At 39.4% G+C, this 26179-nt stretch overlaps 1 protein-coding gene across 2 annotated transcripts in view; it reads right to left on the minus strand.

Moving 5' to 3' along the window:
* Nucleotides 1–26179, minus strand: part of ZNF236 (zinc finger protein 236) — a 680094-nt gene that overhangs the window by 613604 nt on the left and 40311 nt on the right. The window lies entirely within an intron of this gene.

Below are 26179 nucleotides of genomic sequence, written 5' to 3' on the forward strand. Positions count from 1 at the left end.
CACTGAGAGGACTAGTAACTTTTTTCCTTGGGGCTAGTAATATTTAAAGTAAAATAATGTTTTTCCATATATATATATATATATATATATATATATATATATATACACACACATTTTATATATATATATATATATATATATATATATATATATATATATATATATGTATATTATTCTACTGAAGCCTAACTTTTAAAAACCCAGGAAGGAGAAACTGATCTGGCAGAATAAGCAGTAATTCACCTTGGAGGAGACTTCCACGCCACCAAATACAGTAGATTTGCAGAATCAACAAGTGCATGATAAAAAAGACAATGCAATAGCAATTAGTCTGATATTTAAATGTTTTGTAGATTTCTTTCTGACAAATTTCAAAGTTATGTGTATTCCAACTCCTCCAGTATCATGTGACTTCCCATCAGCCAATCACAAATACATACACGTATATTCTGCAAATTCTTGCACATGTTCAGCTGGTGACTTAAAAAGTGTAAATATAAAAATATTATCTACATTTTGTTAATGAAAGTAAATTGTAAATTTGTTTAACCCCTTAATGACCACAGCACTTTTCCATTTTCTGTCCATTTGGGACCAAGACTATTTTTAAATTTTTGCGGTGTTTGTGTTTAGCTGTAATTTTCCTCTTACTCATTTACTGTACCCAGGGCCGCCACTAGAAATTGTGGGGCCCCTGACTTAACCATTGATCAGTGACACCACACAGCCAATGCCAGATAACGGTAGTTTGGACTGTGGATATTCTGAAAAGAACTCGCTTTTAACACAGTTTGTAATAGTGACTGCTATTTACATGAATACCGCAGGAGCTGTAATGCAATAGCGGATATAATGTATCTAGGTTTTATTCATTGATGCTAATAAAATACCTCATATACATCTGAGGTTGTACTGTGTGAGTAAGATTCTTAAAGTTTGATTGTGCACAGTACTGTTCATTTAACAGGGTTGCACTATTACTGTTCTCTCTCTTCTCATTTATATATGTGAGCGGAGGTGCCGGGAGACATTTCCAAGCCGGTGGACACCTGATACCACGAAGGAGCTCATTCTACTTACCCTGTGCGACACTTACCTCATACTGATTGAGGTTAAGGAGAGTAAGTTGAATCCCCTGAGGGGAAAGTGTGCCACACAGTTTTGGGACTCTCACCACTTCTACTTAGTATCATCTAAGGACTGTCATTTTATCACTATTTGTGTGTCTAACACTTGTACTTTGCGCATTTCATTTGTATTTTTGTCACTTGGGGTCTTTTGCACAATATATTATCTATGAGTGTTTATTGTTTATGGTTTATTATCGTGTGCTCCATATTTGAATCGTAGTCTAATATTGTATATTGTAACAATTTATAGCGACTACAATTAGACCCCTCCGACCTTCAATCTTTTGGTTATTACCAACTGTGGGAACACTTTTTATACCACTTGATACATTGTTCCCACTTTCTTTTGTGCTTATTGCGATTATTGACAATATTCTCGGCTGAGTTCATACCACCCAGTTTCTGTCAACATACACTCTTCTTCACACTGAGCGCCCCTCATATTTTACTTTGTCTTGGCTCAATATTTTCTCTATATTAGGATTGTGGGGTTTGGGGATCCCACAGTCCTAATAGGTAATTTGGGGCTGCATAGTGTTATATTAGCATTCTTTAATAGGAATTTTCTGAGACTTACACCTAATTTGCGCTGATATCACAAACCCATTCTTTGCTATATATATATATATATATATTGTTTTTTTTATAAGACATCCCAAAGTATTGATCTAGGCCCATTTTAATATATTTTATGCCACCATTTCACCGCCAACTGCGATCAAATAATAAAAACTTGTTCACTTTTTCAAAACATTTTTAACAAACTTTAGGTTTCTCACTGAAATTATTTACAAACAACTTCTGCAATTATGGCATAAATGGTTGTAAATGCTTCTCTGGGATCCCCTTTGTTCAGAAATAGCAGACATATATGGTTTTGGCGTTGCTTTTTGGTAATTAAAAGGCTGCTAAATGCCACTGCGCACCACACGTGTATTATGCCCAGCAGTGAAGGGGTTAATTAGGGAGCATGTAGGGAGCTTCTAGGGTTAATTTTAGCTTTAGTGTAGTGTTGTAAACAACCCCAAGTATTGATCTAGGCACATTTTGGTATATTTCATGCCACCATTTCACCGCCAAATGCGATCAAATTAAAAAAAACTTAAAATGTTTCACAATTTTAGGTTTCTCACTGAAATTATTGACAAACAGCTTGTGCAATTATGGCACAAATGGTTGTAAATGCTTCTCAGGGATCCCCTTTGTTCAGAAATAGCAGACATATATGGCTTTGGCTTTGCTTTTTGGTAATTAGAAGGCCGCTAAATGCCGCTGCGCACCACACGTGTATTATGCCCAGCAGTGAAGGGGTTAATTATGGAGCTTGTAGGGTTAATTTTAGCTTTAGTGTAGTGTAGTAGACAACCCAAAGTATTGATCTAGGCCCATTTTGGTATATTTAATGCTACAATTTCACCGCCAAATGCGATCAAATTAAAAAAAACTTAAAATGTTTTACAATTTTAGGTTTCTCACTGAAATTATTTACAAACAGCTTGTGCAATTATGGCATAAATGGTTGTAAATGCTTCTCTGGGATCCCCTTTGTTCAGAAATAGCAGACATACAAGGCTTTGGCGTTTCTTTTTGGTAATTAGAAGACCGCTAAATGCCGCTGCGCATCACACGTGTATTATGGCTAGCAGTGAAAGGGTTAATTAGGCAGCTTGTAGGGAGCTTGCAGGGTTAATTTTAGCTTTAGTGTAGAGATCAGCCTCCCACCTGACACATCATACCCCCTGATCCCTCCCAAACAGCTCTCATCCCTCCCCCACCCCACAATTGTCCCCGCCATCTTAAGTACGGGCAGAAAGTCTGCCAGTACTAAAATAAAAGCCATCTTAATTTTTTTAGCATATTTGCATATGCTGCTGTATAGGATCCCCCTCTTAGCCCCCAACCTCCCTGATCCCCCCCCCCAAACAGGTCTCTGCCAGTACACAGTTTACAATAAAAGATTTTCTTTTTATTTTATTTTCTGTAGTGTAGCTACCCCCCCCAAAGACCAACTCCCCACCCCCTCCCAGAGCCCTTAGATCCATTTTATTTAAATTATTTCCCCCCTCTCTCCCACTTTTATTACAAACATTTTCTGTAGCGTAGCGGTTCCCACCCGCTCCCACCCCTGTGCATCACAGGATCCATCATTAGTCACCCACACGCCTCCCACGTCATCTCCCACCCACCAACGATTGCGGCCATCGATGTCCGATGCAGAGAGGGCCACAGAGTGGCTCTCTCTGCATCGGATGGCCAAGGAGGGTTATTGCAGGGTGCCTCGATATCGAGGCATTGTTGTAATAACTGGAAAGCGGCTGGAAGTGATCAGGATCGCTTCCACCACATTCCAAGACAGACTACGTGCAGGGTACGTCCTCGGTCGTTAAGTGTATTTTTTTGGATGACATACCCTGCACGTCGTCGGTCGTTAAGGGGTTAAAATTGGATGCTATATCTGAATCATGAACGTTTAATTTTGACAAAACACATAAAAAATACATTACCAAGTACAGTTACACTCATAATAACACCATCTAACAAAAATTATTTTAAAAAAATTGCACGAAAAAAGTTATAAAGGCTCAAAAATATGAGGTTTCAGGTCACGGGATACCAGATAGGTACAGAAGGCTGTCTCTGGTATAGTAGACACAGGCTTCCCAGCAGGCACAGGATACCCAGCGGGTAATGTTGGTGAGGTTGCCACGGTATACCAGATAGGTACAGAAGACACAGCTGGTTTGAGTAAGGCTGTTGCTGGTATAGTAGACACAGGGTACTCAGCAGGCACAGGATACCCAGTAATGTTGGTGAGACTGCCACAGGATACTAGATAAATACAGCAGGCACAGGTATAAAGCAAGACTGTTTAGCTTTCAAGAACCAGGTGATTATACGCAGGTACAAGGTAAGTATGCTTGGTCTCTGAAGCAAGGTGAGTATACACAGGTACCAGGTAAGTATGCTTAGTCTCTGAAGCAAGGTGAGTATACACAGGTACCAGGTAAGTATGCTTAGTCTCTGAAGCAAGGTGATTATATACCGGTATCAGATAAGTATGCTTGGTCCCAGAAGCTAGATGAGCATACACAGGTATCAGATAAGTATGCTTGGTCTCTGGAGCAAGGTGAGCATACACAGGTATAAAGGAAGGTATGCTTGGTCTCAGAAGCAAGGAAGGTATGCTTGGTCTCAGAAGCAAGGTGAACATATGTAGGTACCAGGTAAGTATGCTTAGTCTCTGAAGCAAGGTGAGCATACACAGGTATTAGGTAAGTATGTTTGTTCTCTGGAGACAGGAACAAGGTAAATAGGATAATAACTCTGAGTGAGCTTCTATAGAAACTCCCAGACCTGAGTCCTTCAGGTGGGAGCTCCTGTAATTAGGACATGACCTTTTTACATTCAGGCAGCACCAATACTTCTTGTCATTGAATTGAATATTTTTTCTAGTTTTTAAGATGCACGGCACTGAACAAGGTGCACATAATTGCTCTTACACATTATGTGCACCTTGTTTAGTGCTTTGCAGCTTAAAGGGATAGTAAATATTTTGAGATTGTTATATAAAATACTTAAAGGGACAGTCTACACCTATGTAAACATTAAGCCATACCTTAGATCTATTGATTAATTTCCTTCTGCACTCCTGCAACCGTTACGTGGCATCAACAGAAAAAAATAAATAAATATATATATATATATATATATATATATATAAATAAATATCTTTGTTTCTGACGGTTAGAAATGGCCACTCAGCTCCACCTAACAATGACGTCATTGTCACAGTGCTTTTTAATTGATCAATAAGAAGAGGATCACTAGTTAAAGGGAAACTGTACCCAAAATTTTTATTTTGTGATTCAGATTGAGCATGAAATTTTAAGCAACTTTCTAATTTACTCCTATTAATAACATTTTCGTCATTCTCTTGGTATCTTTATTTGAAATGCAAGAATGTAAGTTTAGATGCCGGCCCATTTTTGGTGAACAACCTGGGTTGTCCTTGCTGATTGGTGGATAAATTCATCCACCAATAAAAATGTGCTGTCCAGAGTCCTGAACCCAAAAAAAAGATTAGATGCCTTCTTTTTCAAATAATGATAGCAAGAGAACGAAGAAAAATTGATAATAGGAGTAAATTAGAAAGTTGCTTAAAATTGCATGTTCTTTCTGAATTACAAAAGAAAAAAATTAAGTTCAGTGTCCCTTTAACTTCTGGTCTCGAACGTTGGTCATTTTGCGCATGCACTACATTAGGGGGAGCCAAACAGGCAGAACTTAGATGTGTATCACATTTTTCACCAGAGCTGAGTAGTATAAGGAACGGTAAATTATTTGGTAAGCAACCATCACATTATACATATGTATGCGATCACATACCATAGGCCTACACACTCTGACCCACCAGCTCTCACAAACACACATACTCCCATACAGTTCACAAACATTCACAATCTACAGCTCCCACACTCTAACCATAAAGCTCACAGACACACACTCTGACCCTCCAGATCACACAAAATTAGCCTACAGATAACACACAAATATTACAGCTCACACAGAAAAATGATACAAATATTTTTTTATGAAATATATCAAATAAAAATGTATTTCAAAATTTTAGAGAAAAAAAATTACATTAAAAAAAAATGACATAAAAAAAAGTAGGGATGTCCATTTATGGTTTCAACTCACAAATCATATGGAAAAAAATATAAATAAAATCAGTATGATAAATAATAATGAAAAGTTGCATATACATTTATTAGTTTAGATGAATATAATTGGGAGAAACTCAGTAACATAAGTTGCGATTCATGTAGATTGGTACCAAGGGACAGACAAATGCAGAGCTATTGAAAACATTGTGACCTTTTGACATTTGTGCAGCATTGCAGTACAACTAATTGAAAAGGTAAAATGTGTGAAATCACATTAAGTATGGCTATATATTCCATGGCATGCCCACAATGTGATTTATTACTGTAGTGGTTAGCTAGATATAGTGTGTTCAAAACAAGGATACATAATTTAATGTGATCAAAAAAGTTGGTGGCACAGAGCATATTAGACACCAGGAAATGAGAGATATATTCGCATCAGGCATCGATATTTTATCAAATAAAAAGCTTCCACAGCAGTGGAAAAATCCAGCATGGAATGGACCGAGAGTAGTGAAAGGTAAAATATAAACTTTATTAGGTATACATTAAGAAACCTGTGAGTGTTTCACAGCGAATCTGTCAATATCACAGCATAGGTAGAGTCAGCCTAGTAGCCCAACATTACACACTCCAACATGTTTCGTGCTGCAACAGCACTTCGTCAGGGATAGTAAGGGGTTAACTGCTCAGCCGTTAAACACATTTTTTGTCCAATCAGATACCTGTATACAATTTTAAACCAATCATAATACCTCAGGAAAGGCTGTCATGATGACTATTCAAATCGATTGGTTAATTCACATTATCTGGATTAACTTTGACTGTGTGTAACAGGTGAGCAGAATAAAAACACATTCATTTGTAAAAAGACACCAAATAAAACATTGGATTACTCAACTACAGATACTGATTTGTAAATGGATGAAAAAGTTTTTTTGAACAAGTTTTGAAAAAAATATACCATTAAACCGTAAAGGCTAAAAAAGAACTTGTGTAAATGAAAAATATAAATGAAATCTACGAAAGGCTTTTTTGTGTATTTATATTATGTTAAATGTTTATGTAGGAAAACATTTTCTTGTATGTATCCAAACATATATGTAATGGCTCTGTTCATTATAGAATGAAAATCTCTTGCATCTGAGGTGGGCTAACCTTGTTATTTAGTGTATAAACTGTATCAATAGTAAAAAAACGGTAGCGAACCACTTCTATATATTACTATTTCAGGGCCATAATCAAAGCATTCTTACTACATTTAGATATGTCTGCTAGCAATTTGAAAAAAATAGAAATTAGAAATACCAACTTAAAAGTTTGTGCAGATAAATGGATTTTGTTGCGGATCTGTCTTGTGTCCCTAACCTAATGAAAAAATAATCACTAGAGGGCTCTCGTATTGGTAGTAAAAATAGAACTAGAGAGGATATTAAAGTGATACCTCTCACGGATCTATAGCTAATTTGTGAAAGAAAAAATAGCAATGTCTTGGATATAATTCTGCTAATTCTGTCCAGATAGGGACAACTTGCTTGACAGAAATGGTTCAAACAAAAAGAAACTAGTAACTATATGGACCTTCGTTCTATATCAGGGGTGAGCTAACCATATCATAAAGTGTACAAACCGTATTGATAATAAAACAGCGATGACGGACCCCTTTTATGTATTACTAATTAGGGAAAAAAAGATTTTTTCTCTCTAAAGTTATCTTATGGTTATACATTAAGATTTATCCGTTAACAATTTGCAAAAATAAAACAACGGCTTGGAAATTAATTTTGATGAATGAATATAATTACAGGACGTGAGTATAATCTGTCCTTTTATCCTATACTGGTGGAAATCAAGATCACTAATGGGCTCCCGCCTTGGTTGTTGCTAAAATTAAGACATGGAAAATATACTAAGATAATAGCTATCCCCGATATGTAACAAATTTGTAAAAGGAAAAAGATTAATGTCCTGAATATAATATCCTGCTAGTTCTGACCGGATAGGGACAACGAGATTGGCGGAATAAGTTCTCACCATCCCCCAGATATGAAAATTACACTGAACAACTTGCAGAAACAATGAAGAAGCTTAATGATGATTTGTCAGATCGAAAAGCAAAAAAATACCATCGTGATTGTAAGGATTATGACCTTGATGTGGTCTATAATTGGACTTCCATACAAAGAAATCCTAATAGATCAAACAATAAGAAAGGCCATCATAGTAATAATCAAAAAGGTCAAGTCAACAAAAAAGTCACTTTTTCAAGCTTTGAAACATCCTCAGCTGAGAGTTCAAGAGCATCAACCCCCAAAACAGGGGGCTCAAGTGACAGAAGTGTCCGTCCTAAAGATGGCAGCAGTCCAATTGCAGTTCCAGAAACAAGCATGGCAAGCACGTCAAATAAGATGAAAGAAGTAAGCCAAAGGAGACAGCCAAAAAACGGGGAAGACACAAAAGATCTCCCAGCAAGATATCCCAGTCGAAGAAGAGGGGGCATGACACAAAGAGACTAGAGACTTCCATAAATAAAGATTCTTTATTTGTACCACAAGGAATGTCACATAATACAGCACAAAATGATCATGATCATAATGAGATTAATGTGGTGAATTTATCTAATACACAATTGTCATCATTAGATATAAAGGTGTTATCCAAAGGTTTGTCTTTTGCTCCATCAACAGATTTCTCATTATTTGATACATTGCTAGATGTAAATAGGTTCATGCGGAAGCTTACTTTGAAAAGACACTTTAGTTTAGACACAAATTTGGAATGGAATGTCCATGAAGACATCAACCACAGAACTAAGTCTTTAACATATAGCAATGTCTCAAATTTTGAGGAACAATGCAGTCTCATTGATTTAACAAGTCTCAACAGTGAAAGTATTAGATATGATACTAGCTCACACATCATTCCATCCATTAAAGTAAAATCAAAAAATGAAAAATTTTACCCTATACAAATGAGAGGTGACTTAATAGAGGCATTCCACACTATAGTTGAAAAGGAATTAATTGAATTACATCAAACTGTAAATAAAAAGAAGAAAGCCAACAAAACTAAAGGTGATAATCTTACCAAATTAGAAAGAATTGCTCTTAACAAACTTAGGAACAATGATAATCTGGTGATAACCAACTCTGACAAGGGTGGTGCTGTAGTGGTACAAAGTAAAGATAATTATGTCAAGGAAGCTTTAAAACAACTAGAAGATACACAAACGTACTTGAAACTTAGTTTCAACCCCACTCAAAAATTTCAGCAGGATCTCAAAAATGTATTGGATCAATCAGTACATAGAGGGTTTATTACACCTGCCACTGCAGAGAATCTGACAGTCACTCATCCACAAATTTCTATCTTTAAGCATATACCTAAGATACATAAGCACCTGACGTCCCCCCAGGAAGGCCAATTGTCTCTGGCATTGGCACACTGGGGGAGAGGCTGGGTGCTTTTGTGGATGAACATTTACAACCTATTGTTACTTCTACCCCAGGACATGTCAGAGATACTAAGCATTTATTGAATATGTTGGAAGAAACAACTTTGGATGAGGATTGTATGCTTGTCTCTATTGATGTATCTTCTCTATATTCTTGCATTCCTCACAATCAAGGATTATTTGCACTCTATCAAATGTTGAGAAGATACACCAATTATGACACTGAATACATTGAATTTCTCATTGAAACTGTAGGTTATCTTTTAACTCATATTATTAGTAGTGTGTTCAGTCCACGGGTCATCCATTACTTATGGGATATATTCTCCTTCCCAACAGGAAGTTGCAAGAGGATCACCCAAGCAGAGCTGCTATATAGCTCCTCCCCTCACATGTCATATCCAGTCATTCGACCGAAACAAGACGAGAAAGGAGAAACTATAAGGTGCAGTGGTGACTGGAGTTATAATTTTAAAATTTAGAACCTGCCTGAAAAAGACAGGGCGGGCCGTGGACTGAACACACTACAAGAGAAATAAATGTATCAGGTAAGCATAAATTATGTTTTCTCTTGTTAAGTGTGTTCAGTCCACGGGTCATCCATTACTTATGGGATACCAATACCAAAGCTAAGTACACGGATGATGGGAGGGACAAGGCAGGAACATTAAACAGAGGGAACCACTGCCTGTAGAACCTTTCTCCAAAAAACCAGCCTCCGAAGAAGCGAAAGTGTCAAATTTTTAAAATTTGGAAAAAGTATGAAGTGAAGACCAAGTTGCAGCCTTGCAAATCTGTTCAACAGAGGCCTCATTCTTAAAGGCCCAGGTGGAAGCCACAGCTCTAGTGGAATGAGCTGTAATTCTTTCAGGAGGCTGCTGTCCAGCAGTCTCATACGCTAAACGTATTATGCTACGAAGCCAAAAAGAGAGAGAGGTAGCCGAAGCCTTTTGACCTCTCCTCTGTCCAGAGTAAACGACAAACAGAGAAGAAGTTTGTCTAAAATCTTTAGTTGCCTGTAAGTAGAACTTCAGAGCACGGACCACGTCTAGATTATGCAAAAGACGTTCCTTCTTTGAAGAAGGATTAGGACATAATGATGGAACAACAATCTCTTGATTGATATTCCTGTTAGAAACAACCTTAGGTAAAAACCCAGGTTTAGTATGCAGAACTACCTTGTCTGAATGAAAGATCAGATAAGGAGAATCACAATGTAAGGCAGATAACTCAGAGACTCTTCGAGCCGAGGAAATAGCCATCAAAAACAAGACTTTCCAAGATAAAAGCTTAATATCAATGGAATGAAGGGGTTCAAACGGAACACCCTGAAGAACTTTAAGAACCAAGTTTAAGCTCCACAGAGGAGCAACAGCTTTAAACACAGGCTTAATTCTAGCCAAAGCCTGACAAAAGGCCTGGACGTCTGGATGCTCTGCCAGACGTTTGTGTAAAAGAATAGACAGAGCTGAAATCTGTCCCTTTAGCGAACTAGCGGATAAACCCTTTTCTAAACCCTCTTGTAGAAAAGCTAATATCCTAGGAATCCTAACCTTACTCCATGAGTAACTCTTGGATTCGCACCAATATAAATATTTACGCCATATCTTATGGTAAATTTTTCTTGTCACAGGTTTCTGAGCCTGTATTAATGTATCAATAACCGAATCCGAAAACCTACGCTTTGATAGAATCAAACGTTCAATTTCCAGGCAGTCAGCCTCAGAGAAATTAGGTTTGGATGGTTGAAAGGACCCTGAATTAGAAGGTCCTGCCTCAGAGGAAGAGACCATGGTGGACAGGACGACATGTCCACTAGGTCTGCATACCCTCTCCTGTTTGATCCTGGCAATCAGCCGAGGTAGCAACGGAAATGGTGGAAACACATAAGCTATGTTGAAAACCCAAGGGGCTGCTAATGCATCTACCAGCACCGCTCCCGGGTCCCTGGACCTGGATCCGTAACAAGGAAGCTTCGCGTTCTGGCGAGATGCCATGAGATCCAGATCCGGTTTGCCCCAACAACGAATCAGTTGAGCAAATACCTCCGGGTGCAGTTCCCACTCTCCCGGATGAAAAGTCTGGTGACTTAGGAAATCCGCCTCCCAGTTCTCTACGCCTGGGATGTGAATCGCTGACAGGTGGCAAGAGTGAGACTCTGCCCAGCGAATTATCTTCGAGACTTCCAACATCGCTAGGGAACTCCTGGTTCCTCCTTGATGATTGATGTAAGCTACAGTCGTGATATTGTCCGACTGAAATCTGATGAACCTCAGCTTTGCTAACTGAAGCCAAGCCAGAAGAGCATTGAATATGGCTCTTAATTCTAGAATGTTTATTGGGAGGAGTTTCTCCTCTTGAGTCCACGATCCCTGAGCCTTCAGGGAATTCCAGACTGCTCCCCAGCCTAGAAGGCTGGCATCCGTTGTTACAATCGTACAATCTGGCCTGCGAAAGGTCATTTCTTTGGACAGATGAACCGGTGACAACCACCAGAGAAGCGAATCTCTGGTCTCCTGGTCCAGATTTAGCAAAGGGGACAGATCTGAGTAATCCCCGTTCCATTGACTGAGCATGCATAGTTGCAGCGGTCTGAGATGCAGGCGCGCAAATGGCACTATGTCCATTGCCGCTACCATTAAGCCGATTACCTCCATGCACTGAGCTAACGATGGGCTTGGAATGGAATGAAGGACACGGCAAGCATTGAGAATCTTTGATAACCTGGACTCCGTCAGGTAAATCTTCATCTCTACAGAATCTATAAGAGTCCCTAGAAAAGGAACCCGTGTGAGTGGTAACAGATAACTCTTTTCCACGTTCACTTTCCACCCATGCGACCTCAGAAATGCTAGAACTATCTCTGTATGAGACTTTGCATTCTGAAAACTTGACGCTTGTATCAGAATGTCGTCTAGGTACGGAGCCACCGCTATGCCTCGTGGTCTTAGTACCGCCAGAAGTGAGCCCAGAACCTTCGTAAAAATTATCGGGGCCGTGGCTAACCCGAAGGGAAGAGCCACAAACTGGTAATGCCTGTCTAGAAAGGCAAACCTCAGGTACTGATAATGATCTTTGTGAATTGGTATATGAAGGTAAACATCCTTTAAGTCCACCGTGGTCATATATTGACCCTCTTGGATCATGGGTGGGATGGTTCGAATGGTTTCCATCTTGAACGATGGTACCCTTAGGAATTTGTTTAAGATCTTTAAGTCCAAGATTGGTCTGAAGGTTCCCTCTTTTTTGGGAACCACAAAAAGATTTGAGTAAAATCCTTGTCCCTGTTCCGATCGTGGAACTGAGTGGATCACCCCCATGATTAAGAGGTCTTGTACACATTGTAGAAATGCCTCTCTCTTTACTAGGTTTGTCGATAACCTCGAAAGATGGAACCTCCCTTGTGGAGGAGAGGATTTGAAATCCAGAAGGTATCCCTGAGATATAATCTTTAACGTCCAGGGATCCTGCACATCTCTTGCCCAAGCTTGGGCAAAGAGAGAAAGTCTGTCCCCCACTAAATCCGTCTCTGGATTGGGGGCCCTGACTTCATGCTGTCTTAGGGGCGGGAGTAGGCTTTCTGGCCTGCTTGCCCTTGTTCCATGACTGGTTGCCTTTCCAACCTTGTCTGTAACGAGCAGTAGTTCCTTCCTGTTTTGGAGCGGAGGAAGTCGATGCTGCCCCTGCCTTGAAGTTACGAAAGGCACGAAAATTAGACTGTTTGGCCTTTGGTTTGGCCCTGTCCTGAGGAAGGGCGTGGCCCTTACCTCCCGTAATGTCAGCAATAATTTCCTTCAAGCCGGGCCCGAATAAGGTCTGCCCTTTGAAAGGAATGTTAAGTAGTTTAGACTTGGAAGTTACATCCGCTGACCAGGATTTGAGCCAGAGCGCTCTGCGCGCCTGTATGGCGAATCCGGAATTTTTAGCCGTAAGTTTGGTTAGATGTACTACGGCATCTGAAACAAACGCATTAGCTTGCTTAAGGGTTCTAACTTTGCTCAAGGCCTCATCCAACGGCTCTGTGCGAATCGCCTCTTCCAGAGACTCAAACCAGAATGCCGCTGCAGCCGTGACAGGCGCAATGCATGCAAGAGGCTGCAATATAAAACCCTGTTGAACAAACATTTTCTTAAGATAACCCTCTAATTTTTTATCCATTGGATCTGAGAAAGCACAGCTATCCTCCACCGGGATAGTGGTACGCTTGGCTAACGTAGAAACTGCTCCCTCCACCTTAGGGACCGTCTGCCATAAGTCTCGTGTGGTGGCGTCTATAGGGAACATTTTTCTAAATATCGGGGGAGGGGAAAAAGGCACACCGGGTCTATCCCACTCCTTACTGATAATTTCTGTAAGTCTTTTTGGTATAGGAAAAACGTCAGTACACAACGGTACCGCATAGTATCTATCCAACCTACACAATTTCTCTGGAATTGCCACCGTATCGCAATCATTCAGAGCCGCTAATACCTCCCCTAGTAACACACGGAGGTTCTCAAGCTTAAATTTAAAATTTGAAATTTCTGAATCCGGTCTCCCCGAATCAGAACCGTCACCGACAGAATGAAGCTCACCGTCCTCATGTTCTGCAAGTTGTGACGCAGTATCAGACATGGCTCTCGTGTCATCAGCGCGCTCTGTCCTTAACCCAGAGCTATCGCGTTTGCCCCTTAATTCGGGCATATTATATAATACTTCTTTCATAACATTAGCCATATCATGTAAAGTGATTTGTAAGGGCCTAGATGTACTAGGTGTCTCAATCCTACGCATCTCCCGAGCGGGAGACGCAGGTACTGACACGTGAGGAGAGTTAGGCGGCATAACTTCCCCCTCGTTGTCTGGTGATAGCTTCTTTATCGGTACAGATTGACTTTTATTCAAAGCAATATCAATACAATTGGTGCACATCGTTCTATTGGGCTCCACATTGGCTTTTGAACATGATGAACAAACAGTTTCCTCTGAATCAGACATGTTTAAAACAGACTTAGCAATGAAAATAACAAGCTTGGAAATCACTTTCAATAAGTTTTACAAGCAATATAAAAAACGCTACAGCGCTTCAAAAATACAGATATAATTAAACAATTCTTAACAAGAAGTGTACTATTAGCAGAGGATTGCACCCATTAGCAAAAGGATGATTAACCCCTCGATACCCAAAACGGATAAAACAGATATCAATTAAGATTTAACGCTTTTAATCACAGTCAGCACACTGTCAGATCTGCTGTGACTGATTACCTCCCTCACAAATGAAATTTGCAGACCCCTGAGCTCTCTAGAGACATCCTGGATCAAGGAGGAAGAAGCAGAAAGACTGTGCAATAATTTTAACTGCGCAACAAGGCGCTAAAACAAGGGCCCTCCCACTCCAATCACAACAGTGGGAGCCCTGATATAACGGTTTCCATGCAGAAAAATATGTTAGCCATGTGGAAAAAATCATCCCCAAAGCGATTTATCACCAAAGTACCTCACAAAAAAACGAATAACATGCCAGTAAACGTTTTATTAAAAAACAACATTTTTCAATGTCATGCAAAGCTATCACTAAGCCTGCTACCAGTCGCTACCACTGCAGAGAAGGCTTAAGTATTATTTCAGTGTTAACAGTATTTTCTCAGTCAAATTCTAGTTCCTAGAATATAACTCGACTGCGCATACATTTATCAGCCTGATACCAGTTGCTACTACTGCATTTAAGGCTGTACTTACATCATACGGTAACAGCAGTATTTTCTTAGTCAATTCCATTCCCAGAAAATAAAGTACCGCACATACCTCATTTGCGGAGGACCCAGCATGCTATTCCCAGTCTGGAGTTACCCCACTCCTCAGAATGTCAAGAACAGCCAGTGGATTTTAGTTACGCCTGCTAAGATCATAGATAAAAAACGCAGGCAGTTTCTTCTTCCAAATACTGCCTGAGATAGAAAAACAGCACACTCCGGTGCCATTTAAAATAACAAACTTTTGATTGAAGAATAGTTAATAGTTAATAGTTAAGTAAAAACTCCAGCTCCTCTCGCGACCTCCTTCTTTGTTGAGGGTTGCAAGAGAATGACTGGATATGACATGTGAGGGGAGGAGCTATATAGCAGCTCTGCTTGGGTGATCCTCTTGCAACTTCCTGTTGGGAAGGAGAATATATCCCATAAGTAATGGATGACCCGTGGACTGAACACACTTAACAAGAGAAAACAAGTAATATACAGAGAACTTGGTTAGAGCCAAGATTAGGGTTTTTTAGATGCGGGACAAATCCATGCAAATCTTGTGAATTTGCAGAAGTAGGGTCCTCATTTGTTTCTAGCCATACAGGTGAGACTTATAAAATTAAATATAACCTAACCTGTAATTCAATATTCATAGTGTATTTGATCACATGTAAACTTTGTAAAAAGCAATATACAGGACGTTCTTCCCGCATGCTCAAAGATAGAATTAGGGAATACCTCCTTTCTCTATCAGAAAAAGAACCTAAGACTCCTGTAGCTAAACATTTTAGGTCACACTGTGAAAAACCTTCAAAATACTTTTCATTTAAAGCTATTGATCATATTCCCAAACTAAATACTGGTGGAAATAGATTTGACAAATTAAATAAGCAAGAGGCTTTTTGGATATTCACATTACAAACTGGAGCACCATTGGGCATAAACAAGAAATCTGATATAAAATTATTTATTGGATAGAAAGGTCAATTTAATATATTATATTATCTAGACAGGTTCTTTAAAGATTTTTTTCTTACCAGTAATATTAATTTTATATATAATTTTGCACATATAATTCCATATAATTTTGGACAGTAATATTGATTGTTCACATAATTTTACATGTTCAATGCTGTGTAATACCAAAAGACTCCACCAATATTGGATTTAAATAGTATACAATATCAACGTTTGGTATAGTGGACATTTGGTTTCCACAGCATGCAATATAACCACCATTTTCACTGTCATTACATCTCACGTTTTGTAATTTGGATTCCACAGCATGCAATATAATCACCACTTTCACTGACACTACATCTCACGATTTAATTCGTTTTCACAGTATGAAATATAACCACATCTTAACAACACTTCACATTTTAGACTTACACATTTGCACACATTTTTATTTATTATTATTCATTATTCATAATGCATTTTTTCTTTCCAACACTGGTGTTTTATTATACACACATTCACTCAACATTATCATACCTCACGCTTTTGTTTCATTTTATTTTATCATTTAATTAAACGATATTTCACGGATTTAATTCCAGCTTCACATAATATGCTTTGACGCAATTATTGTTCTTTTTTCACTCATTATTTTTTATTATTACTTTTGGTTGCACTATGCTACAAGGGTACATACACAATGAAGGTTTATATAGCCCTTAGGTCTGTATGGTGAGAACTTATTCCGCCAATCTCGTTGTCCCTATCCGGTCAGAACTAGCAGGATATTATATTCAGGACATTAATCTTTTTCCTTTTACAAATTTGTTACATATCGGGGATAGCTATTATCTTAGTATATTTTCCCTGTCTTAATTTTAGCAACAACCAGGGCGGGAGCCCATTAGTGATCTTTATTTCCACCAGTATAGGATAAAAGGACAGATTATACTCACGTCCTGTAATTATATTCATTCATCAAAATTAATTTCCAAGCCGTTGTTTTATTTTTGCAAATTGTTAACGGATAAATCTTAATGTATAACCATAAGATTACTTTAGAGAGAAAAAATATTTTTTCCCCCTAATTAGTAATACATAAAAGGGGTCCGTCATCGCTGTTATTATCAATACGGTTTGTACACTTTATGATATGGTTAGCTCACCCCTGATATAGAACCAAGGTCCATATAGTTACTAGTTTCTTTTTGTTTGAACCATTTCTGTCAAGCAAGTTGTCCCTATCTGGACAGAATTAGCAGGATTATATCCAAGACATTGCTATTTTTTTCTTTCACAAATTAGCTATAGATCCGTGAGAGGTATCACTTTAATATCCTCTCTAGTTCTATTTTTACTACCAATACGAGAGCCCTCTAGTGATTATTTTTTCATTAGGTTAGGGACACAAGACAGATCCGCAACAAAATCCATTTATCTGCACAAACTTTTAAGTTGGTATTTTTTATTTTTTTCAAATTGCTAGCAGACATATCTAAATGTAGTAAGAATGCTTTGATTATGGCCCTGAAATAGTAATATATAAAAGTGGTTCGCTACCGTTTTTTTACTATTGATACAGTTTATACACTAAATAACAAGGTTAGCCCACCTCAGATGCAAGAGATTTTCATTCTATAATGAACAGAGCCATTACATATATGTTTGGATACATACAAGAAAATGTTTTCCTACATAGACATTTAACATAATATAAATACACAAAAAAGCCTTTCGTAGGTTTCATTTATATTTTTTATTTACACAAGTTCTTTTTTAGCCTTTACGGTTTAATGGTATATTTTTTTCAAAACTTGTTCAAAAAAACTTTTTCATCCATTTACAAATCAGTATCTGTAGTTGAGTAATCCAATGTTTTATTTGGTGTCTTTTTACAAATGAATGTGTTTTTATTCTGCTCACCTGTTACACACAGTCAAAGTTAATCCAGATAATGTGAATTAACCAATCGATTTGAATAGTCATCATGACAGCCTTTCCTGAGGTATTATGATTGGTTTAAAATTGTATACAGGTATCTGATTGGACAAAAAATGTGTTTAACGGCTGAGCAGTTAACCCCTTACTATCCCTGACGAAGTGCTGTTGCAGCAAGAAACATGTTGGAGTGTGTAATGTTGGGCTACTAGGCTGACTCTACCTATGCTGTAATATTGGCAGATTCGCTGTGAAACACTCACAGGTTTCTTAATGTATACCTAATAAAGTTTATATTTTACCTTTCACTACTCTCGGTCCATTCCATGCTGGATTTTTCCACTGCTGTGGAAGCTTTTTATTTGTGAAATTGTTTGGCGGCTTGTCCTGGCACTTTCCGCCTCCAGCAGCAGGCAAACATTCTCCCCTGTGAATACATACCTGGGATTTACACATCCGGAGGGCTGCTTACCAGCCTGTGATCTACAAAGCTTTTTCAAGCCTGCACCTACGAAGGAAGCAATACTCAGCCCCTACACTACAAGAAGATGGGTGAGTGAATGTTTATGCCTCAAAGCATATTGGATTCTAATATATTGTTACATATTGTCTTAACATATATACACCGTGTGGGACATTTCAAGATTATATAACAAGGTCAGGATTGATACACAAGGTATACAGCCTCTACTGAAATACTTATTCATATACACGATAATAGCTGTATAACCTTAAGGATACATCATTCCTTGACAAACAAAAGATTTTCCAATATACTTATCAACTCCTTGTTACTTGCAAGAGACTTTAATTGCAAGCATAAGGACATTGTTCAGCTTCTCTTATCGATATTTTATCCCATCATCTGTAAAAGCAATTACCTATTCAGAGATACAATCTATATGTTGTTTCTCCTGTTAAGTGTGGTCAGTCCACGGGTCATCATTACTTCTGGGATATTATCTCCTCCCCTACAGGAAGTGCAAGAGGATTCACCCAGCAGAGCTGCTATATAGCTCCTCCCCTCTACGTCACCTCCAGTCATTCTCTTGCACCCAACGAATAGATAGGATGTGTGAGAGGACTGTGGTGATTTAATTAGTTTATTAACTTCAATCAAAAGTTTGTTATTTTATAATAGCACCGGAGTGTGTTATTCATTCTCTGGTAGAATTTGAAGAAGAATCTACCGGAGTTTTTTCTATGATTTTAGCCGGAGTAGTTAAGATCATATTGCTGTTTCTCGGCCATCTGAGGAAAGGTAAACTTCAGATCAGGGGACAGCGGGCAGATTAATCTGCAAAGAGGTATGTAGCAGTTTGTTATTTTCTGACATGGAATTGATGAGAAAATCCTGCCATACCGTTATAATGTAAACTCAGCCTTAAATGCAGTAGATGTAGCTGGTATCAGGCTGTCATGTATGTATATTTTACACTTCAGTATTCTGGGGAATGGTACTTCACTGGATTTATACTGTATGCATAGACTTAACCTAATTTGCAGGGACTTGCAATAGGTTTTAAATAACAATTAATTTATTGAGGTTAAACGTTTTTTTGCTGGCATGTAAAAACGTTTATTTCTCTGAGGTACTGGGTGAAAAAATGTTTTGGGCACTATTTTTTCCACTTGGCAATAGTTTTTGTTTAAATTAAAGCAGTTCACTGATCTCTCTCACTGTTATGTGTGAGGGGGAGGGGCCATTTTTGGCGCTTTTACTACGCATCAAAAAACTCAGTCAGAGGTTAATTTTCTTCCTGCATGATCCGGTTCATCTCTACAGAACTCAGGGATCTCCAAAGCCTTTTTTGAGGGAGGTAATCATCACAGCAGAGCTGTGAAGATTGTAGTTGACTGTGATAAAAAACGTTTATTTGTGTATTTTTTTTCTGCTGCCTGGGTTAGTTATCCTTTGCTAATGGGAACAATCCTTTGCTAAAATTGTATATTTCTGACAAAGATTGATGCTATAACTTAATTATTTTCAACTGTCATAATTTTTTCTGTGCTTCTTATAGGCACAGTTCGTATTCAGATTATTGTAAATTACTTAAAAAAGCATTTCCAAGTTGCTAGTTAATTGCTAGTGTGTTAAACATGTCTGATTCAGAGGAAGATACATGTGCTATATGTGCTAATGCCAAAGTGGAGCCCAATAGAAGTTTATGTACTAACTGTATTGATGCTACTTTAAATAAGAGTCAATCTGTACAAATTGAACATATTTCACCAGACAAAGAGGGGAGAGTTATGCCGACTAACTCGCCTCACGTGTCAGTACCTACATCTCCCGCTCGGGAGGTGCGTGATATTGTAGCGCCGAGTACATCTGGGCGGCCATTTCAAATCACATTACAGGATATGGCTACTGTTATGACTGAAGTTTTGGCTAAATTACCAGAACTTAGAGGCAAGCGTGATCACTCTGGGGTGAGAACAGAGTGCGCTGATAATATTAGGGCCATGTCAGACACTGCGTCACAGGCGGCAGAACATGAGGACGGAGAACTTCATTCTGTGGGTGACGGTTCTGATCCAAATAGATTGGATTCAGATATTTCAAATTTTAAATTTAAGCTGGAAAACCTCCGTGTATTACTAGGGGAGGTGTTAGTGGCTCTGAATGATTGTAACACAGTTGCAATACCAGAGAAAATGTGTAGGTTGGATAAATATTTTGCGGTACCAGCGAGTACTGATGTTTTTCCTATACCTAAGAGACTTACTGAAATTGTTACTAAGGAGTGGGATAGGCCCGGTGTACCGTTCTCACCCTCTCCGATATTTAGAAAAATGTTTCCAATAGACGCCACCACACGGGACTTATGGCAAACGGTCCCTAAGGTGGAGGGAGCAGTTTCTACTTTAGCTAAGCGTACCACTATCCCGGTGGAGGATAGCTGTGCCTTTTCAGATCCAATGGATAAAAAATTAGAGGGTTACCTTAAGAAAATGTTTGTTCAACAAGGTTTTATATTGCAACCTCTTGCATGTATTGCGCCTGTCACGGCTGCAGCAGCATTTTGGTTTGAGTCTCTGGAAGAGACACTTCAATCATCTACACTAGATGAGATTACAGACAAACTTAAAGCCCTTAAGTTAGCTAACTCATTTATTTCAGATGCCGTAGTACATTTAACTAAACTTACGGCTAAGAATTCCGGATTTGCCATTCAGGCACGCAGAGCACTGTGGCTAAAATCCTGGTCAGCTGATGTTACTTCTAAATCTAAATTGCTTAATATACCTTTCAAAGGGCAAACCTTGTTCGGGCCCGGGTTGAAGGAGATTATCGCTGACATTACAGGAGGTAAAGGCCATGCCCTGCCTCAGGACAAAGCCAAACCTAGGGCTAGACAGTCTAATTTTCGTTCCTTTCGTAATTTCAAAGCAGGAACAGCATCAACCTCCTCTGCACCAAAACAGGAAGGAGCTGTTGCTCGCTACAGACAAGGCTGGAAACCTAACCAGTCCTGGAACAAGGGCAAGCAGGCCAGGAAACCTGCTGCTGCCCCTAAGACAGCATGAATCGAGGGCCCCCGATCCGGGACCGGATCTAGTAGGGGGCAGACTTTCTCTCTTCGCCCAGGCTTGGGCAAGAGATGTTCAGGATCCCTGGGCGTTAGAGATCATATCTCAGGGATACCTTCTGGACTTCAAATCCTCTCCCCCAAGAGGGAGATTTCATCTGTCAAGGTTATCAACAAACCAAATAAAGAAAGAAGCGTTCCTACGCTGCGTACAAGATCTTTTATTAATGGGAGTGATCCATCCAGTTCCGCGGTCGGAACAAGGACAAGGGTTTTACTCAAATCTGTTTGTAGTTCCCAAAAAAGAGGGAACTTTCAGGCCAATCTTGGATTTAAAGATCCTAAACAAATTCCTAAGAGTTCCATCGTTCAAGATGGAAACGATTCGAACAATTCTGCCCATGATCCAAGAGGGTCAGTACATGACCACAGTGGATTTAAAGGATGCTTACTTTCACATACCGATTCACAGAAATCATTACCGGTATCTAAGGTTTGCCTTTCTAGACAGGCATTACCAGTTTGTAGCTCTTCCATTCGGACTGGCTACGGCTCCAAGAATCTTCACAAAGGTTCTGGGTACTCTTCTGGCGGTACTAAGACCGCAAGGAATTTCGGTAGCTCCGTACCTAGACGACATTCTGATACAAGCTTCAAGCTTTCAAACTGCCAAGTCTCATACAGAGTTAGTACTGGCATTTCTAAGGTCGCATGGATGGAAGGTGAACGAAAAGAAGAGTTCTCTCTTTCCACTCACAAGAGTTCCCTTCTTGGGGACTCTGATAGATTCTGTAGAAATGAAAATTTACCTGACAGAAGACAGGTTAACAAAGCTTCAAAATGCATGCCGTGTCCTTCATTCCATTCAACACCCGTCGGTAGCTCAATGCATGGAGGTGATCGGCTTAATGGTAGCGGCAATGGACGTAGTACCTTTTGCACGCCTACATCTCAGACCGCTGCAATTGTGCATGCTAAGTCAGTGGAATGGGGATTACTCAGATTTGTCCCCCACTCTGAATCTGAATCAAGAGACCAGAAATTCTCTTCTATGGTGGCTTTATCGGCCACACCTGTCCAGGGGGATGCCATTCAGCAGGCCAGACTGGACAATTGTAACAACAGACGCCAGCCTACTAGGTTGGGGCGCTGTCTGGAATTCTCTGAAGGCTCAGGGACTATGGAATCAGGAGGAGAGTCTCCTTCCAATAAACATTCTGGAATTGAGAGCAGTTCTCAATGCCCTTCTGGCTTGGCCCCAGTTAACAACTCAGGGGTTCATCAGGTTTCAGTCGGACAACATCACGACTGTAGCTTACATCAACCATCAGGGAGGGACAAGAAGCTCCCTAGCAATGATGGAAGTATCAAAGATAATTCGCTGGGCAGACTCTCACTCTTGCCACCTGTCTGCAATCCACATCCCGGGAGTGGAGAACTGGGAGGCGGATTTCTTAAGTCGTCAGACTTTTCATCCGGGGGAGTGGGAACTTCATCCGGAGGTCTTTGCCCAGATACTTCGACGTTGGGGCAAACCAGAGATAGATCTCATGGCGTCTCGTCGGAACGCCAAACTTCCTCGCTACGGGTCCAGATCCAGGGATCCGGGAGCGGTTCTGATAGATGCTTTGACAGCACCTTGGACCTTCGGGATGGCTTATGTGTTTCCACCCTTCCCGATGCTTCCTCGATTGAATGCCAGAATTAAACAGGAGAGAGCATCAGTGATTCTAATAGCACCTGCATGGCCACGCAGGACTTGGTATGCAGATCTAGTGGACATGTCATCCTGTCCGTCTTGGTCTCTACCTCTGAAACAGGACCTTCTGATCCAGGGTCCATTCAAACATCAAAATCTAACTTCTCTGAAGCTGACTGCTTGGAAATTGAACGCTTGATTTTATCAAAACGTGGGTTTTCTGAGCCAGTTATTGATACATTAATACAGGCTAGGAAGCCTGTTACCAGAAGGATTTACCATAAAATATGGCGTAAATACTTATATTGGTGCGAATCCAAGAGTTACTCATGGAGTAAGGTTAGGATTCCAAGGATATTGTCTTTTCTACAAGAAGGTTTAGAAAAGGGGTTATCCGCTAGTTCTTTAAAGGGACAGATTTCAGCTCTGTCCATTCTTTTACACAAACATCTGTCAGAAGTTCCGGACGTTCAAGCTTTTTGTCAGGCTTTAGCTAGGATCAAGCCTGTGTTTAAAACTGTTGCTCCGCCATGGAGTTTGAACTTAGTTCTTAATGTTTTACAGGGTGTTCCGTTTGAACCCCTTCATTCCATTGATATCAAGTTGTTATCTTGGAAAGTTCTGTTTTTAATGGCTATTTCCTCGGCTCGAAGAGTCTCTGAGTTATCTGCCTTACATTGTGATTCTCCTTATCTGATTTTTCATTCAGACAAGGTAGTTCTGCGTACTAAACCTGGGTTCCTACCTAAGGTGGTCACTAACAGGAATATCAATCAAGAGATTGTTGTTCCATCCTTGTGTCCTAATCCTTCCTCGAAGAAGGAACGTCTGCTACACAATCTAGATGTAGTCCGTGCCCTGAAATTTTATCTACAGGCAACTAAGGAGTTTCGTCAAACGTCTTCCCTGTTTGTCGTTTATTCTGGCCAGAGGAGAGGTCAAAAAGCTTCGGCTACCTCTCTCTCTTTTTGGCTTCGTAGCATAATACGATTAGCCTATGAGACTGCTGGACAGCAGCCTCCTGAAAGAATTACAGCTCATTCTACTAGAGCTGTGGCTTCCACTTGGGCCTTTAAGAATGAGGCTTCTGTTGAACAGATTTGCAAGGCTGCAACTTGGTCTTCTCTTCATACTTTTTCCAAATTTTACAAATTTGACACTTTTGCTTCTTCGGAGGCTGTTTTTGGGAGAAAGGTTCTTCAGGCAGTGGTTCCCTCCGTATAAAGAGCCTGCCTGTCCCTCCCGTCATCCGTGTACTTTTGCTTTGGTATTGGTATCCCAGAAGTAATGATGACCCGTGGACTGACCACACTTAACAGGAGAAAACAAAATTTATGCTTACCTGATAAATTCATTTCTCCTGTAGTGTGGTCAGTCCACGGCCCGCCCTGTTTTTTATGGCAGGCTAAAAAAATTTTTGGATTATACTCCAGTCACCACTACACCCTTGGGCTTCTCCTTTCTCGTTGGTCCTTTGATCGAATGACTGGAGGTGACGTAGAGGGGAGGAGCTATATAGCAGCTCTGCTGGGTGAATCCTCTTGCACTTCCTGTAGGGGAGGAGATAATATCCCAGAAGTAATGATGACCCGTGGACTGACCACACTACAGGAGAAATGAATTTATCAGGTAAGCATAAATTTTGTTTTTTTATTTAAATAAATGCTGACACCGAAATCAGGACACACACCAGGGGAAACGGAAGACACAACAATATTAAGTCTGGTTTTTTTTTTCTACTGAGCACACAGAGACTTCTGCTTTGCAGAAGATGCACAAGCGTATTTGTCAATTTGTGTGCTAGATCGAAAGAGAAAAGCATATAAACTTCTTTTTACAATATCTTTTTTTATGTTGATGCCACATAACGGTGGCAGGGGAGCAGAAAGAAATTCAGTAATAGATCTAAGGAATGGCTTAATGTTTACATAGGTGTAAACTGTCCCTTTAATTATTCATAGTAAAATAACTTAGCAATACATTTTTATTGTTTATTTTCCCCCTTTTCAAGTCATTAAAGTCTTCAAATTGTGGATTCCTTCACAAGCCTAGCCCTACCACATGGCTGTCCCTAATTTGCAGTTGGTTATTTATCATTTCTGCTGAAGCTTTGTTAACACAATGACAGTGGCAAGTACAGTCTTCTCCAGACACAAGTCCAAATGGTCTCCTCCAAATAATGAAAGTGATGCTTGGGTGGTGCAACTCCTGTTTTATAATCTGTCATTTCATATGCAGGGAAGGGAGTAGGGGGGAGTGTCTGCTGTTATTGTTTTCCCATCCCCTTTTACTGGGAGTCCCAGCCTAACCTGATCTACAGTGCTAAACTGGGAGCTTTTAAGTACGTTTTTAAAAGGTTTTATACTGGATTTTTAGTTCAGTATCTGTGCATATTCTTCTTTAAAGTAGTGTCTATTAAATGCATGAAAATTGGTGTATACTGTCCTTTTAAGGCAGCACATACTGCTAGACATTTATGGGCCAGATTACAAGTGGAACAATATTTAACGCTCCCACTCACATGCTAACTCAGCTAGAAGTAAGTTTTTTGCACACGTCGGGTAGCGCTCATATTACAAGTTGAAAGTAAAGCGTTTTCGCTCAAGCCCTAACCCGATGCGCACAAATAGCCAAACATTGAATATTGTGTGCGCAATAACCTTTTCCTTCATAGAAGTCAATGGAGCAAAAAAGTGTGTGGGGGGGACTAGCATCCAACTCGCGCGCAAACCAATCGCATATTCTCGTGCGCTAACCTGACATGAAAATATGATCATTTTACATGTTAATTTTCTTCACATTGCAGAATATGTTCTATTAATTCATAAATACATATTTTTACATATATCTGATGGTATTTTGGTACAATATATATATATATACATACATACATACATATACACACACAGTATATATATATATTTTATATATATATATATATATATATATATATATATATATATATATATATATATATATATACACACACACACAGTATATATCGATTTAGAAATACGTAGAACATATTCCCCTCTGTGAAGAAAATTGGAATGTGAAATAGTTACAGTTAATAGA

This window comes from Bombina bombina, chromosome 5 (assembly GCF_027579735.1).
Source record: "Bombina bombina isolate aBomBom1 chromosome 5, aBomBom1.pri, whole genome shotgun sequence".
NCBI lineage: Eukaryota > Metazoa > Chordata > Amphibia > Anura > Bombinatoridae > Bombina > Bombina bombina.